This window comes from Poecilia reticulata, linkage group LG18 (assembly GCF_000633615.1).
Source record: "Poecilia reticulata strain Guanapo linkage group LG18, Guppy_female_1.0+MT, whole genome shotgun sequence".
NCBI lineage: Eukaryota > Metazoa > Chordata > Actinopteri > Cyprinodontiformes > Poeciliidae > Poecilia > Poecilia reticulata.
The window spans coordinates 17372262-17388533 of record NC_024348.1 but is presented as its reverse complement, the minus strand read 5'-3'; the positions used below and the strand labels follow the sequence as shown (position 1 = coordinate 17388533).

Below are 16272 nucleotides of genomic sequence, written 5' to 3'. Positions count from 1 at the left end.
AATGGGAAGAAGAAGAAAATAAAAGATACATAAAGATACATTTGCTGACGAGAACAGCATTAGGCTCCACCCCCATCTGACAGAGGGGGCGGAGCCTAAAGTAATCAGAGATAATTGGTTAATATTTGCTGAGATGTGCTTATGGGCAAACCCGTGCTAAGACATAAAGTAAATGTTAAACTCGTGGCGCCAGGCTGTAACCATGGCAACACAACAATCAAACTATGAAGCTTATTTTTTTTTGAAAGTTTTACAAAAATAAACATTTCAATTCCTTTAAATGTTAAAATTATTTAATTTATTGATGCTGAAACCATCAAATAAAGCTTAATAATATTCAAACAAAAAAAAAACACACAAAAAAAACAAACATTTTAAATCTGTGGGTTGAAATTGAAGCAGGTATTAATTTATTTTGAAGTAGATCAAAATTAATTAATACTAATTTATTATTTATTAATAAATTTATTTTGAAATAGATCAAGTGTTAAATATTGTCTCTGTACAACAGTATAAACATTTCTTACCAGTTGGTGTCAGTAATGCACCATTTAGTGGTTTGCCAACCATAAGAAGAAGAACATTCAGGGCAGTGCGCTTTGAGGACCAGGGTTGGCAAATACTGTAATGTAAAGTAGTGGGTAACTATGAAAAAGAAACGAATGTCATTAAGATTTGTTTTCCAAAAAATGTGCAGGCTTTCACTGACCTCAAGAAGAAGAAATGCAGAAGAATATGAGGGGAAAATTATGTGTTGTGTTCCCTGAATCAGAGCTTTGTCAAATCACCTTTTTGTACGTTTCAACAGGTGTAGAAACATCAACGTTTTTGCCCATCCTTCATTACAAAATAGCTCAGAGTTTGTGATACTGGATGGAGAAAATCTGCCATCATCAGTTTGTGAATCTTGCCACAAATTCTCAGATGAGTTTAGATCTGGACTTGTGACTCTAAAGCCTCGTTCAAACTCACTGAAGTTTGTGGTAATGGTGAACAATTGTGCAAAAGGTGGGTTGATGATGCTTGTAGCGGTCTGAATGTTTGTGGCAGCGAAAGGACGTTGATAATGATCAGCAGCCTTGTGGTGATCGGTACAATAAAAGCCGTCGTGATGTTTTCTCTGGTTTTTTCACCAGTCATTAAAGGACTTCAGTCTGTTCCCTCCGTTAAACGTATCTCATTCTGCACAGTCGCGCCGCGTTTGTCTCAGGAAATTGAAACATACAGCGACTTTTGCCGGTCTGAACTTTTTTCACCCACTTCGCTCGGTGACGATTCTGTGCGCTGAGGCTGCAGGGAAACCGCAGCGAGTCGCAAAGCGGGCCGAGACACTGACCACAGGCACCCAGATCCAGACTCAGTGACAGACCTTGTGGTGACATCTGCTTTTACTCAGAGAGAGCACTTCAGCACTTAATAAAGCATGTAATCACGCTGTTGTAACTCGGGAGCAGACAAAGCAGCGCAGGCTCGCAGAAAACCGCTTCATAAGGCGACTTTTTCCCTCGCACACTAATGCCTGGTTCTGTTTATCTGCTTTTAGTTTATCAGCAATTTTGCTTTAAGGCCCAAATGAAGACGAAGTGCTTTGTGAAGTTGTAATGATTGATTACAGGCCTTCGCGGTACAAGCAGGAGAGCTATTTGCTGAAAATCTGACGGAAAAGGTGTCGGGCTCTTATCCTATACCCACCTGTATGCAATTTAGTGCATGTAAATGACAGGAAAAAGGAAGGAGGTGTACTTTTTAATGCTGGTGTAATTTTACAGGGCGAAAGCTGAACTCCACATCTAGTAAAAAAAAAAAAAAAGACTCTTTTTGCTATCACCAAACACATGTCACATAGCCGAAATACTTTCTGCGCCGTGTTTCTGCACAAACAAAACCTTCGGGTTCTGCACCGGCTTTGCAGTTTTACAGGCCGGGGCCCAAAGTCAAATTCACTTTGAGTGTGTTCTCTGCATCTGCTCTCATATTTCAGCTAAACTGCCTCCTCGGCAGGGCCAAGGAATGCATCAGGCACCATAAATCAGGCGCTTGATGGGAACTTGGCGGCCATACAGCGGCGCAGAGCGCGGCGTTATGCAGCCACGGTACAGTAAAGATGTTTTAAGGTGAACATTACCATCTTGGTGGAGGAGAGAGAAGCCAGGGGGAGGATACTTTGATTCGAGGGGAGTTTTTGAGTAAATGACAGAGCTATGAAAGCCTGTCTCACCTCCTTTGGCCTTTTGCATTCCTCTACTTGTGAATCACTATGATTGCTCCGATGGCTATAGGCTATTTATACAGTGTCAGTTACTGGTTTAGGCTGTTTCTATTTTTTCTTCTTCTTTTTGTCACGCCTCGATGTTTCAGATCGTCAAATTAAAGTCTTTTTCCTGACAAATACAAATAAAGAAAGCAGTTCTTAAATGATCATTTCTTTTGTAAAGGAAACTAATCTGGCCCTGAGTAAGAAAAAAAAAAGCAAAAAAAGCAAAATGTCACATTGTTAGAAGCTCTTAAATTTCACCCAAAACATTTTCGAATGAAAGAAAATGAAAGTTTGCATGATTATGTTGGATTGTTGGGATAAAACTTGCTGAGGACTAACTTTTTTTTTTCTTGAAGCGCAAGTGAGATGGACCTGTTCTGTCAATGAGAGGCTTCGGATGGTGAGTTGGACATTTTTTTATTATTTCTGAGTTGCTTGACGAAAGAAAGCACTTACCGTGTCTACAAACATGACTGTGTCTTTTACTGGCACACATTATTAAAATCTCAAGATTTTAGCTTTATAAAGTTGCGTGATGTGTATGTGGACATAGAAAAAATGCAACATGTTCAATTCTTTCACTACATGATGTGCAGAATCAAAAAATGATTCAAACAGAACCTATGTTTCAACATGAATCAGGCTAAAAAAAACCTCAACAAGCAACACATCTCGCACCTATCTGAAGAAAGTCAAGATCAGAAACAAAGGTATTGACGTCTGTCAGTCTGAGAAGCACTTTCTGAGGCTTTGGGGTCTTCAGTGGGAGCCATTATCCTAAGATGGACACAAGGTGAACAGTGGTCAAACTACGAAAATGAATAAAAGAGCACATCAGCCACTCATCTGGGAAGTCACCAAAGACACAACAACAGCTTGGAAAGCTCACTTGCTTGAGCTGAGGTCAGAATGAGGAAGAGGATGGGCATCCATTAGAGCGCGTGTCAAACTCGAGGCCCGGGGGCCAATCTGGCCCGTCGAGGCTCTTTATGTGGCCCTCTAGACTCTAAAGTGACACATAAATAGAGCTGTCACATAACAGTGTGCTTAAATATTATTTTATCAATTACATCAAAGCAGTTTTTATCCGTTTACTGCCGAATTACACCAATCCGTCCTTCCACTGTATTGTGAAAATTCACACAAAATCAACAAATCCCTGCACTTTTTTTGCGCTAATAGATAATTGTGAGTTTATTACAGATTTTTGGAAAAAATGGTGAAAAATATCGGATTTAAGTGAATGTTTACTCCAGCTCACAGGTGGACATGTTTCTTACTTCTACTAAACATCTGCCTGAGCCTTACTTGGTTTATAATCCATAACAATACGGCAAATAATAAAAAGTCACATGTGCCATCATACATAAGTGTAAATATTTCTAAATTAATACCACAAACACTTCAATTTTTATTGCAAAAAATCTTCATAACAATTGTGAAATCCTGGAGGGACTGAAAAGATGTTCAATATTGCTTAACGTTGAAAACGTATGTGTATTTTAACAGCTAGTTCACAGGTTTCAGCAACACATTCTGGCAGAACCGGCCCTTTAAGAGCGTTCATGATTGTGATTTGGCCCAGAATGAAACTGAGTTTGACACCTCTGCATTAGAGTGACCAAAAAGAAACAAAAAAAATACAAATAAATCTCAACGTCTTAATGATCTCTAAGGCCTTTGGGGAAATAGTCTGTGAACTGAGAGGACAAAAGTGGAACTTCTTTGACAACAGCATTTCAACAAAAACGAACATCATGCCTCCGGTCAAACATGGCGGTAGACCAACCAGGATAATCCTGAAGGAGAATGTCTGGGCGTCTGTTTATAAACCGACGTTAAAATTAATTTGATTATCTTTAACATTTAAGAAAACAAAAGAATCCGTGCAGGAAGCAGATACTCTGTCGTGACACCGAATCTGGCTGCGGCTCCAGTCTGGCACAGCTTGGGCGCTAGAACTTTTCTTGTTTTTCGCTTTACTCTGCAGAAGTTGCACAGGTGGGTTCCTCTGGTCGCTTGTCTTGTTCGTCTTTCTTGTCACGGTGGGAGTGAGTGAAAGAGTTCATGTAAAGAAGGCAGCCGGCGCTGTGTGTGCCAGGTTTGTTTGTCACATCTCCGCCTGTCTGCGCCTTATGCAAATGGGTTTGGGGGGCTGGGAGGGACAGCTCCATGGGAAACTGCTGGTGCTAATCCAGCATGTTGAACAGGGGAGGAGAGGAGTACTTTTCAATAAAGCACCCCCACCCTTCTGTCAATTCATACACACACAAACAAACACGCTGACTCGCGCGCACACACACACACACAAGCATCCCCCGCGTGCGCTTTCAAACAAACATCACGGCAAAAACACGACGACACACAACTCCTTTCCCACTCTGACGCACATAAACACCGAACACCTGTTTCTTTTCTGCGCATCTAAACAGACATGAATTAATATGTGAGCAAATCCCACGATCTTAGGACCCACTGTCAATCGGCGGGGTGTAATACCAGGGCGCTTTCAATGAGATAACAACTAGCCCCAGCGTGATCGGCCTGTACTTCCACCTAAAGATAGGCTAATAACACGCTCCAGCCACGGCCCATGACTTAGACTATGAAATTTATGCTAATTTGTGTGGGAATACTGGAGCTAAGAGTGGCATTTAGGATCAGAGCTGTTTGTTTTTTTTTTATTTTGGACATCCCTCATTCATTCCCCAAGCTCTCTCTCTTTTTTTTTTTTTTTGCGAACACATGCAGGATAAGATCTTTGTTAAAGCTCTTGAGTTAAAACTTTTGGTGCTCATCAGAAACGCCAGAGGGAAAAAAAAATCTATCGTTATCGTGTTTAGGTAATTAATTTGACACAAACTGTTCAACGTTATGGTAAAACCCAATGTAGGTATTTATATCAATCACATTTTAACACAAAAAACCAAACTTATTCGCAGTTCAGTTTTTGTGGACTTTTTCTGTGGAACTTGACTTTGAAGTATTTGAGTAAAATTTGAGTATTAGCTGATTTGTTCGTAGAACAAATGGAATATATTCGAAGGAAAATGCAACGCTACTTGACACGCTATTGGTTGGTGTTTGCAAAGCAGCCAATCCAGGAGCAGCATTGGTTTTATATTGGCAGTATTTCCAAGAGAGTAAATACAAAAAATACTGTGCTACCACTAAAATGGTATTAATGCATATTTAGGTATTGAGCTGCAAATATTCAGTACAGGATGTGTCAAACGTGATTCCGCTATAAAGCTAAACATCCCCAGTATTACATCAAGTCTAAACAAACAAGAGAAATTCAAAGGTTTTACTCAAGTTACCAGCATGTAGATAAAGGTAACTGCTGTTTGACATCTAGTATTATCTCTCAGGTTTTTGCAAGATAAAAAGACGAGACCATAATAAATCATTTCAAAACTATCAATCTCAGTATAAACAATAAATTTGCTATAGGAAAAAATATTTAAAAAGTAAAAAGAGGCAATAAGTGTGTTGTATAACGGGTCAAATCCTTAAACGAAAACCGTATCGAAGCATTTTCTTTATTTTCAGCTTCAGCATTTACGTTTCTTTAGCTAAACCTGTAAGAAGTTTGTCTGTGTTAGCAGGATTTTCCTGACATTCACTAATCTCTTAATCTGCAGCTGAAGCCCGGGGTTTGCAGACAGGTTAGAAAGGTATCAGGCAAGACAAGAGTACCAGAGAAAAATCACTCGATCATATTTGTAGGATAAAAGTGCAGTGACCAAAAGCTGGGGAAAATTTCTTAGTCTGAAAATGATCAGGGAATAAAATAAAATAAAAAAAAGTTTTCAAATTATGTTTCTATCTACTGAAACCAAATGTGATTAACTTTACCGAGAGCCATTGTACGTACGTGGAAAAAACATGGGACAGTGGTGAACATACGCAGGAGTGGCCAAAACGACTCCCGAGACCTTTAATGCTTTGTCTTGTTTTGTAATCACAAAAATACCTTCATGTCATTTTTTTTAACCTTTATTGAAAACATTTGGTCGAGATCACTAAACAGAAACTCTGCCTCGGCCGCTTCCTGGTAAAGTAAATGAACTTATTCTTCAATGCCAACAAGTATTAGTATATTTCTCCCATAATCGCAGCATAAATGTGTTTGTTGCAGTGCTGTGTAATCATACCAGAAATTTAAGATCTACACAAGTAAACACTAACAAAATAAATCTGAACAAACTCCGCTGTGTTTGCTTCCTGCTAATTAAAGTGCGCTAAAGTCACAATTTTGTGCCAAAAGAGGGAATGGATCAATTCCCCGGCTTAATTCTAGCAGCACGCAAGACAAATTTTATGTTTCTCCGTTTCAACCTCAAGACGTGACAGAGCTCTTTGTGCTGGCGTTGGCTCGGGTCCAACGGTGCGGTGCGGTCCAGCCTCTGCGCTCGCAGGTCGGTGTGAGAGGACTCGCTGTGCTTTTCGCCCCCCTCTTCGGTGAGCGGCTCTGCCGCGCGTCGGGCAGCCGTGGGGCGCCGTTGTTCTCCCCCGGAGTCGGTACGCGGAAGAGGAGGGAAAGAAATGGACAAACACAAAGGCAATCAACAAATCTCCTTTCGCCGGAGCTCTGTGAAACATAATAAGACCAAATCATCATCTATTTAGCTTCGTCAAATCACTGACAGCAGGCCTTGATAAAAGAGAATGGAAAATATGTAGGGTACAAGACGCTGCCAAGACCCTCACCGACAAGAGCTTCCTATTGAAGCCAGATGTTGATTCAACTGGCCAATTTTGATAAATGGCATAATGATTACCATTATAGATTGAGTAATTTTATATCCGCATGCCACATTGTTGGTCCCTTTTAATGGAAGCCAAATAAAGTCTGATTTGCGCCCGAGGCCAGGTGGGCCTTTCTGGTGTTGGCGTGCTGCATGCAGCGCCTTAATCACCGTTAGGAGGGCACCCATGCAGCAGACGAGCCACCTGGCCTGCAGGGCACCGCCGACGGTTCCTGTTGTTGTCGTCAACTGTCCAGAAAAGCCCGTCACACAGCTCCATAATGAGATTTAATTGGCGCTTTAACCTGACGTTTGCCCCTTCTAATGACCTCAATCCCATTAGAAGGACTTACTCAATCAGAGCTTCTCAAACTTGACCCACTGACCCATAGGGATGTTACCTGGTGTGGCACTCCGGTGTTTTGACGGACTAAATCTGAGGTCCAAACACCGTGTCCCCCTTTCTCCGGGGGATTTGGGGCGTTACGGCAGATTAGCGAGAGCAAAGCCACAATGGAAAATGGGTGTGGGGAGTTACAGGATCGCTGCTGGACATAAACTGATGTTTGCGTTCAGGCCTTACTGTGACAGATACTTCGGAGAATCGAGGGAAATCCAATTACTGTACTAAGATACTTTTTTCCCCCCCTCTGATCTCATGCTGTCCTTATTTCCTTCCTACCACAAATCCGCTGTAAGGTTCTTTTGAAACCTTTTTTCGCCTTGGAAAACATTCAGTGCTCCACGTTTCTGGGGATAAACATAAAGGAGAGTAACAGTGTGTGCAATCAGATTGACCTCAAGTTCGGAACTGCTGTACTGTACAATCCTACTTCTAACTATAATGATCAAGTCTTTTCTCTTTAGCAAGACGGTTTTCCAGCTGCAGTTGTTGAGAAAGCCAATGTTTCACTCCAGGGACTTTGACGTTAATACCCGATCAATACCGAAACGAATAATTTGGAAAAGCCTACTAACCCCACGTAAACAGAAACAGGCTTTTTTTTTTTTTTTGAGAAAACCTGGAAAATGTTTTTGAAAATATACATTTGTTACTACTAGTGATGGAAATATGTATAAAAATAATGGAGTTGTTTTTGTATTTTTGTTTCTTTCGCATCTGTCTCATCGGTTATGATTTTGTTTCCATTAAAATTCAAATGTGAACTGAAGAAGTAAATGACTAAAAATGCGAAACAATGTCAGAATACAAATAATTGTTGTAGTAATGTCCACATAAAAAAAAAGATATAAGGAAAGACAAATGGATGGATGATTAATTTGATGGAGAAATGGATGGGTGAATTAGAAAAACAACTGCACTGACAGATGAATGAATAAATTAATGGATTTAGACAGTTTGACAGAGAAAACATATTTCATAGTCTGATTTCTTTTTCTATATTTTATACTTTTCACTACTTTGTTTCACTGTTATCACTCAAAAGTTTAATATAAATAACTTAAGTGGGCCCCACACTGATCCCTGAGGAGCACCTTTAGTTACATTCCTTCACAATCCATACAGTAAGAACAAAAAAAAAGAAGCAGAAATAAAATGTTATTTCATCAATCAAACACAAGAAAGAGTCTCAGTTGTGAAGTCGTTTTTGTAGCATAGCTCATTTTATTGTTTAAACAGTTTTGCATAGGAAATATATCCACTTCCAGTAATTGACTGCAGTAAAAACAGCTGCTAGCAGTATAGGCTGGATATAACAGTAACAATCACAAAAAGTTGAGCCTCTATTTACACTGATTTTTAATCTTGTGGCAATTTTAGCCCCTGCATCAAATGTAACCAGCTTGAAGGCATTGCCTAAATGCTTCGCATTACTAAAAATCAATAAAAAGAAGGGATATCAAGGCCTTCGCTATACAGTTCACAATGGACACCTGTGGCTCCTAGACTGTAAATTAAAAAGATAAAATAATAATAAAAAAAAAACAGGTTTCCAAAATTCCTCTAAAACATACATTCAGATACATACATAGACCTTGAACACACTTGCAGTGTAACTACGATCACTACTGGAGACTGCTTACATACTGTTTTTGTTGTTGGTGTTGTTGTTGTTCGTTACGTACAAATCCGCCGTAGTTCCTCAGAGTGAAATGTGTGTGCAGAGGGAAGAGAAAGTGCCACAAAACCCCCCACTACCCACCTCCCATTAAAAAAACAAACAAAAAAACAACAAATCAGCTCTACATAGAAAAGAAAATACATTACTTCATCCTTTCGCTGCACATAATGTAGCGCTGACCCTCTTTGCTCCGACTCACCCCCGCCGCCCCCCCAAAAAAGGAAAATTATTTTAGATTTTAAACAAGTCTGATGTGGACACGTGTGTTGACATATTTATAATATGAAAACATCACAAAACAAAAGCAAAAATCCATAAGCGTGTAATGAAAAGCACATTTCCCAGACGAGTTCGCCACATTCTCCTCTGAGCGACGCAACAAGGCGTGTTTATCACATTCTACCGTTATGTACAACAGACACTTGGACAGCTTGGACAGGCACTGCTAGCTTCTCATCTCCGTTTGCTGAGAGTTACATCCTGTAGAAATGCTGGTTTTTAATGTTTGCTTTATAACCTGACGTCGACTGACTAGCAGCTAGCCAAAAGTATGGAGGATGTGTATTGCTCGGGTGGGATGAAAATGAAGTTTCCCTTAACGCCTGCACGCCTCTCAGTCCCTTCCAGAACGCTCGAAATAAAACCAAAATAAAACCGCACATATTGCATGAGTGCCACAGGTCCTCCTTGCATATGGTTGCCCTGTTCCTCTGTCGTGATTAGAGTAGTAATACTTTAGACAAAAATTAAAATAATGATCTGACATGATGCTGCAGACAGGTTGAACACTGTTTACATTATTTTTCTTTTTTTAATAAAGTTTCAGGACGTTTTTGACATTCAAACCGAAAAATAAACACACAAAAAAATATATATATACCTTAGCTGGAAAAGTAAAGTACCCTAAAGTGAAGCACCTTAAATTTATACAAAGGAGGGGATTTCTATATAGTACATCAAGCATGTGAAAAGTGCAAAATGACTGATGTGTGGATTCTGATCTTTTAGGACATTCTTGAGAAGACAATTAATTATTGACCATGATCAACAACAAGCTGGTCAGTATCAGAGTGCTGGCTGTTTCGCTCCCTTGTCGTTTTATGCTTCAGCAGTTTTGGTTTAACGACCACGGGACGCTTCGTTTCGACTCGGCATCGATCGGATTTACTTATTCTTCAATAATATGATACCCAGGATATTTTTGTAATGAAAATAAATAAAACTCAATGAATTTGCAATGTTTGAAGAACAAAACGGGTTTGCTTACATGGGGTTAAATGGAGATACGTACAAAAGGTGGAACGATTCGCCACGTTGGGTCAGTTGTCGTCTTTGTACACCAAGTTCGAACATGAACTTATTTTATACCATTTAATACCTGTAAACAAAACCATTTTATACTTTTAAGTTTTGCCAATTGGTCCGTTGTGGAGATGAATATTCTTGAAAACGGCTTAGTGCACTTGTTCTGACAAAAAACAAAAAACAGGATATGATTATCGACGCGCAAACAAGGAACGATTAAACATTTTTCAATTTGAAAATATTAAATTGGGCTACTGATTAATAAAAGCCACTAGTGCCACAAAATCTCAATAATGTGTTTTTATTTTAAATGGTAGGTTAAATCATGAGAGCATTTTGATGTATTTGCTGTGGGTGTAAAACTGTGTTAGCCAGAACGAAACTAAACAAAGTGTCCCGTGACAGAGCGCACGACTTCGCACAGCAAAACCTGGTATGGAACAACCAAAACTGCAAAAGTACAAATTAGCAAAGGGGCAAAATGACCAGCAGCTAGCACCGATTGACACATTTCCATTGGGAAACTAAATATTTCATTCATTTTAGGACGTTTGTCACTGGAGATTTTACCCTGCTCGTCATTCGTTTCATGTCAGATGCAATCTGTGGCCTTTAATTTTTTTTTCCTTTTTTGTTTTATACATTTTCTTTTTTTGTTGTTTGCTTTTTACTGGTTTAAGTGACATCACCTCCCAGCTGCTACAACAAACACATTCACACCTCTCGCTTGTTCAACAAGAATTTACACCCATTTTGAGAGAAAAAAAGCAAACAAAATTATCAAATAAAACAGAAAGAAAGAAATAAAGAGAAAAGAAATTACAAATTTTGAGAAACGTCACATCACACGTACTATGGCCACTCTAATCAAAGTACAATTCAAATATTCATGGAGTTTTTCACCCCCAAAATAGTAATATCTAAGCACTAGGAATAATGAGAAATAATAACATTAATAATAGTAATAATAAAAAAACCTTCATTGTTGTTGTTCTTTATTCTTACTGATCTCCCATCTCTCCAACCCGCCACATTTTATTTTTATTTTTTTCTTTTAAATACAGGAGTACAAACGTGATGAAAACACTATTCGGGGTAACCTGGAGAGTTCTAACTCAAATCCAGCATCTAAAATAAAAAAATAAACTAAATGCTAACTAATTTATTTTCCTAAAATGGAATTGACTTGCTTTTCCCCCCAACCCCTCCACTCAATCCCCCCCCCCCAGAAATGAAGATTTACAAATACAATCTTCAAGAGAAGAGCTCCCCAGAAAAGTTTACAGTGTACAAACTCCTGTCCTACGGCAGGATTTTAAAAAGAAAAGCAAAAAAAAAATGTTTTATTTACTTGAACAAAAAGACCCTCATCTTCTGATTTCGCGTAGCGTCAGAGGCACTCGATCGCACAACGTCCAGCTCACAAGCAACACAGGCGCTCTCGCCTTGCATGCACGCTTCAGTCGCAGAGGCAGTTTAACCCCCAGCAACACGATCAGGATATTTACCTTTATGTACAGTCTCCCAATTTTACCAAACACTGACAGCACAGTGACCCTCACACACACACGCACACACACACACGTACCCAAACAGACACACTTGGGGACAATGCACTTCAGTGGGTCTCTGATGGCCCAAGGCTGCAAAGCACTTTTCCTTTTTAAAAAAAAAAAATAAAACAAAAAAAGACAGAACAGTGCACATAGAACGGGGTGACTTTTAAAAAAAAAAGAATATATATATTTTTTTCATCTGCATAATAAATCCGGGTGAAGACGAAGAGCTTGAGCTTGACTTGAGGATCATTTTGTTACCGCTCACACCAGAGAGCGCGCGGGAAAATTTCGCCCCTCAGAAAAGGAAATATTTCTTTCACGATTGTAGGGAAAGAGTGCAAAAGAGCTGGTTTTTCTCTGAGCGAAAACTCTGATTTCTACATTAACGACGGTACGATTGATATACATAATGCCCTGTAATATGCCTGAGAGGTTTAGATTGAGACTTCTGAACACTGCACGGGGAGAAGATGATTGCCTATGTGCTCTATTTAAGTGCTATTTATATTTCCTTATCTAGTGGATTCTATTTAAGCTTCTAGTCGGCCATTAAAACAACATTCTTCTCTAGTCCAATAATTACTTTAACACACTTTTACTGGTTCTGCAAGGGGAGTATGTGTGTTTATATACATTTATACAAATCTACTAGGTATAAAATACTCTCTAAAGGCTTGCCTGAGCCTGTCTGGAACTGATTTGGACAGGTCTCACTAGCATTAGTTGGTGTGTGATTGTTGCGCAGGTCACAGGCCACTTAGCTGATGTGTTCGTTAAGGCATCTATTCGGGAATTGCATTCGGCTGACGTCTCCCGAGGAAAAAAAGACAACAAGAGGGCTTGGCTGAAGCCCTCCGGGATCTGAGACCGACCGGGATTCTACGAGGAAAAAAAATGATCTCCTACAATGATTGTCGCGCTCAAGTCAAGCCGTCTCTCCTGTAAAATATATGAGCTCCTTTCGAAAGGTTTACATGCTAGCACCCCAGGTGGAAAGTTGAAAGAAAGAGTCACGGTTAGGCATGGGCCGGTGTGGGTTTGAGAGAAAACACGGCATTTACAGGGACATTTAAAACAAACTGCTTTTATAGAAAACAAAACAAACAATTATTCTTGCTGCAGCCAAAACAATTTAACATATAGATTATTGGAGCTATAAACTTGTCAATAAAATTTATTTATTTATTTTGATTTTGATATGTGGACTTAAGCAAAAATTGAGAAAAATCCTGCGTTAGTTTACAAGTACACAACTGTATTGCCGCAAATGTTACACCTAAGGCAAGGAGTACAGCTGGCTAACATCAGTTAGTAAATTAGGCTAGGAGACGTACAGCTAGCTAACATTAGCTAATAATTTAGGCTAGGATTACAGCTAGCTAACATCAGTTAGTAAATTAGGCTAGGAGTACAGCTAGCTAACATCAGTTAGTAAATTAGGTTAGGAGTACAGCTAGCTAACATTAGCTAGTAAATTAGGCTAGGAGTACAGCTAGCTAACATCAGTTAGTAAATTAGGTTACAAATACAGCTAGCTAACATTAGCTAGTAAATTAGGCTAGGAGTACAGCTAGCTAACGCTGGCTAGTAAATTAGACAGACCATCAGCGTATAGCTTTTCAATTGTAGTTTCATAATTGACTTACTTTAAAGGTAATTGGGGAACTCTTTGTTTTACTGTCTCGTGTTTTATAATTGTTTAACAGCTGAATTGAATTTTTCTCCCTCCATAAATGTAGCATTCTTTATTCAGCCAGCTACTAATTAATATTTAAAAAATTCAAGTCAGTTTAATATCAGTGACAGGTGGTAGTCGTTCAGTTACCATTTCATGAGTTTTCGGACAACTGGAAATATTTTCAAACAGCCTAATTTGTATTTTTTGTAGGTGCAGTTCAGGTATTTCAGTGTTTATTTTCTAGCTGACCAGCTGTGAAGGGATAGCGACAGTGCGGCTTCTTACAGATGGAGGAAAAACTGATTTTATTTCTTACTAAAGACGTTTTAAACTTTCAAAAGCGGTGAGTGAAAATCTTTAAAAACCTGAAGTAGCTTGATACGGGTGACCGACCCATGCCTAGTCACAACAGACCAATTAGTGACTTTGCAGCCATAGTAAGACCTACATAGGGTGCATTTTAATGTTTTTATACATACTTCTAAAAAAAAACTTCACCCTTTTCCAAAAAAATATATTACACTGAAACATGACTGACTGTCATTCGGTAGATGCTGGAGAAAACAAGAAAAAAAAGAAATAAAAATCAGACCTTGCCTTACACTGCATAGAAAGCAGTCCCCACTTTGGTCAATAAAAAAAAAAGAAAAGAAAAAAAAGGGAAACACCCACAACAACAACAACATCATCAACAACAACAGCGACAGACAACAACATCAACAAAATAAATGCATTACCATATTTTCTATCTCCAAACTAGCCTCTAATAATTGACACATCTATAAGCACTACCTACATAGGCAAAACTTGGTATTGCATAATTTTCATATTTCTGAATTCCACCCTCCACAATAGTAACGGGAAGATGAAGAAAATGAGCATTGAAGATAAGAGAGAAAACAAAAAGATGAAAGGTTATCAGAAAAAAACCACCAAAATACTGAAAAAAAAACAAACAAAAAAAACAAATGCTGGTAGATTACAAACTTTAAAACAGCAACTATACACAGCCTTGATATGCAATGTAACTGTGAGATAGAGTAGTACATGAAGTTAAAAATCAACAATTTCATTCAAAGTACAAAACAATTCTTATCATAAAAATGTTAATTTTTTTTCTCTCTCTATAATGATAAATGCAGCAAAAACAACTGTAGTGATGTCTCTATATTCAAAGGCAAGGCACGTAATGTGGACTATATGTCGTCGTGCAAAATTAGGAGTATCGGAGAGATTTGTTTTTTCTCGTGTGTGTGTGTGTATATATTTATATATATATATGTGTGTATGTGTGTGTGTGTGTTGTCTGGACTGGAGGGGCAACAGCTGCGGGATTGCCATGCAGAGATCTTGATTTCGGGGATATGCCACCACCTGGATTCATAATTTCAGTTTTCACCCTTTCCCACTTTAGAGTTCGCCTTGCACAAGCTGTAGCTTTACCCATGAAGATTACAGTACATTTGCATGGATAATAACTGCACACATAAGCTTTATAAGCTGACGGCCAAATGCTTTTTAATTGAAACAAAATGTCTCTTTCACGCACACTTTGTGTGTGTAATTTCTCGACTTATTTTAGATTAAGAAAAAAGAAATTGCCCATCGTGATGGGAAGTGCTCAGATCAGATTAAGTGCTGTTTTTTTTTTTTTTTCTGTTGCACAGGTAGCTTTATGCTCGTCTTCAAACTGCCTTTCACACTTTTTTACTCATGCGAAGAGATGGATATGTGACTGAAATCATATTCTTAAACATTTAATAACTATCCCCCTTCCTTTAGAGTCTTAGGGCAGTCAGACTGATAGCTTCCCTTCAAAAAAAAATTCAATTGCACTTGCCTCTGTCGCAAATTTTTTCTTCCTCTTTTATTATTACGGTCCTTTTGAAAAGGACTTGCGAGTCGTTTTTTTTTTTGTTGTTTTTTTTAGGAGGGCTCCAATGTCAAGCTGTTAGCGTTTAGTGTTTTTTTCAAAAACTGCATCGAGAGTTCTCAACTCTCCCCGTAAGTGTTTACATTAGTTCTTGAAGTAAGTAGCAGTAAAGAAACAAAGTCAACACATTTTTTTTTTCCTTAAAAACAAAGAGTCGTATCACAGTAAACTGAAATCAAACGGAAGAAGAAAAAAAAGAAAAAAACACTCTGAATTCACAAATTTTTTTTTTTTGTTTTGTTTTTTTTGTTCCTACGGTGTACACAGTGAATCGTTCGTTCGTTCAGAGTCTCTGAGCCATCCACCAGGCAGGGATGTATCTGCAGACCCCCCCTCGGTTGACTGCGCGCGTATGCGTGTGTGTGTGTGTGCGTGGGTGGGTGTGTGTGTGTGTTGCGGGGCGTTCAAAATGGTTTTCACCTTCCTCTGACGTTGAACAATAAGTAGGAATTACTGCCAAGAGTCTAGAGTGTCATGCAATTAAACATTAAGGCATCTATACATCACAGTATTCAGATGGATTGAAAAAAGTTCTGCAAACGCAACAACTGACTGGTGGGTGGGTGGATGTGTGCGAGGAGACATCAGACCTGAAGCTTTCCTTCCTTCCTCTGAGCCGTCCGCTCATCATCTTTACTTCAGGGCCATTGTCCATCATCATCATCATCATCATCAGGAGGAGGGGAGATGGAAGAGGTGAGACTG

General features: G+C 39.0%; 1 long non-coding RNA gene across 5 annotated transcripts in view; it reads left to right on the top strand.

Annotated features, from left to right (window-relative positions):
• LOC103480719 (uncharacterized) overlaps positions 1–16272 on the top strand; it is a 68426-nt gene that overhangs the window by 7637 nt on the left and 44517 nt on the right. For all 5 annotated transcript variants that reach the window (XR_536154.2, XR_536150.2, XR_536152.2 and 2 more), the window contains exon 4: positions 2614–2657. This is a non-coding gene — a long non-coding RNA (uncharacterized LOC103480719). The remainder of the gene's footprint in view (positions 1–2613; positions 2658–16272) is intronic.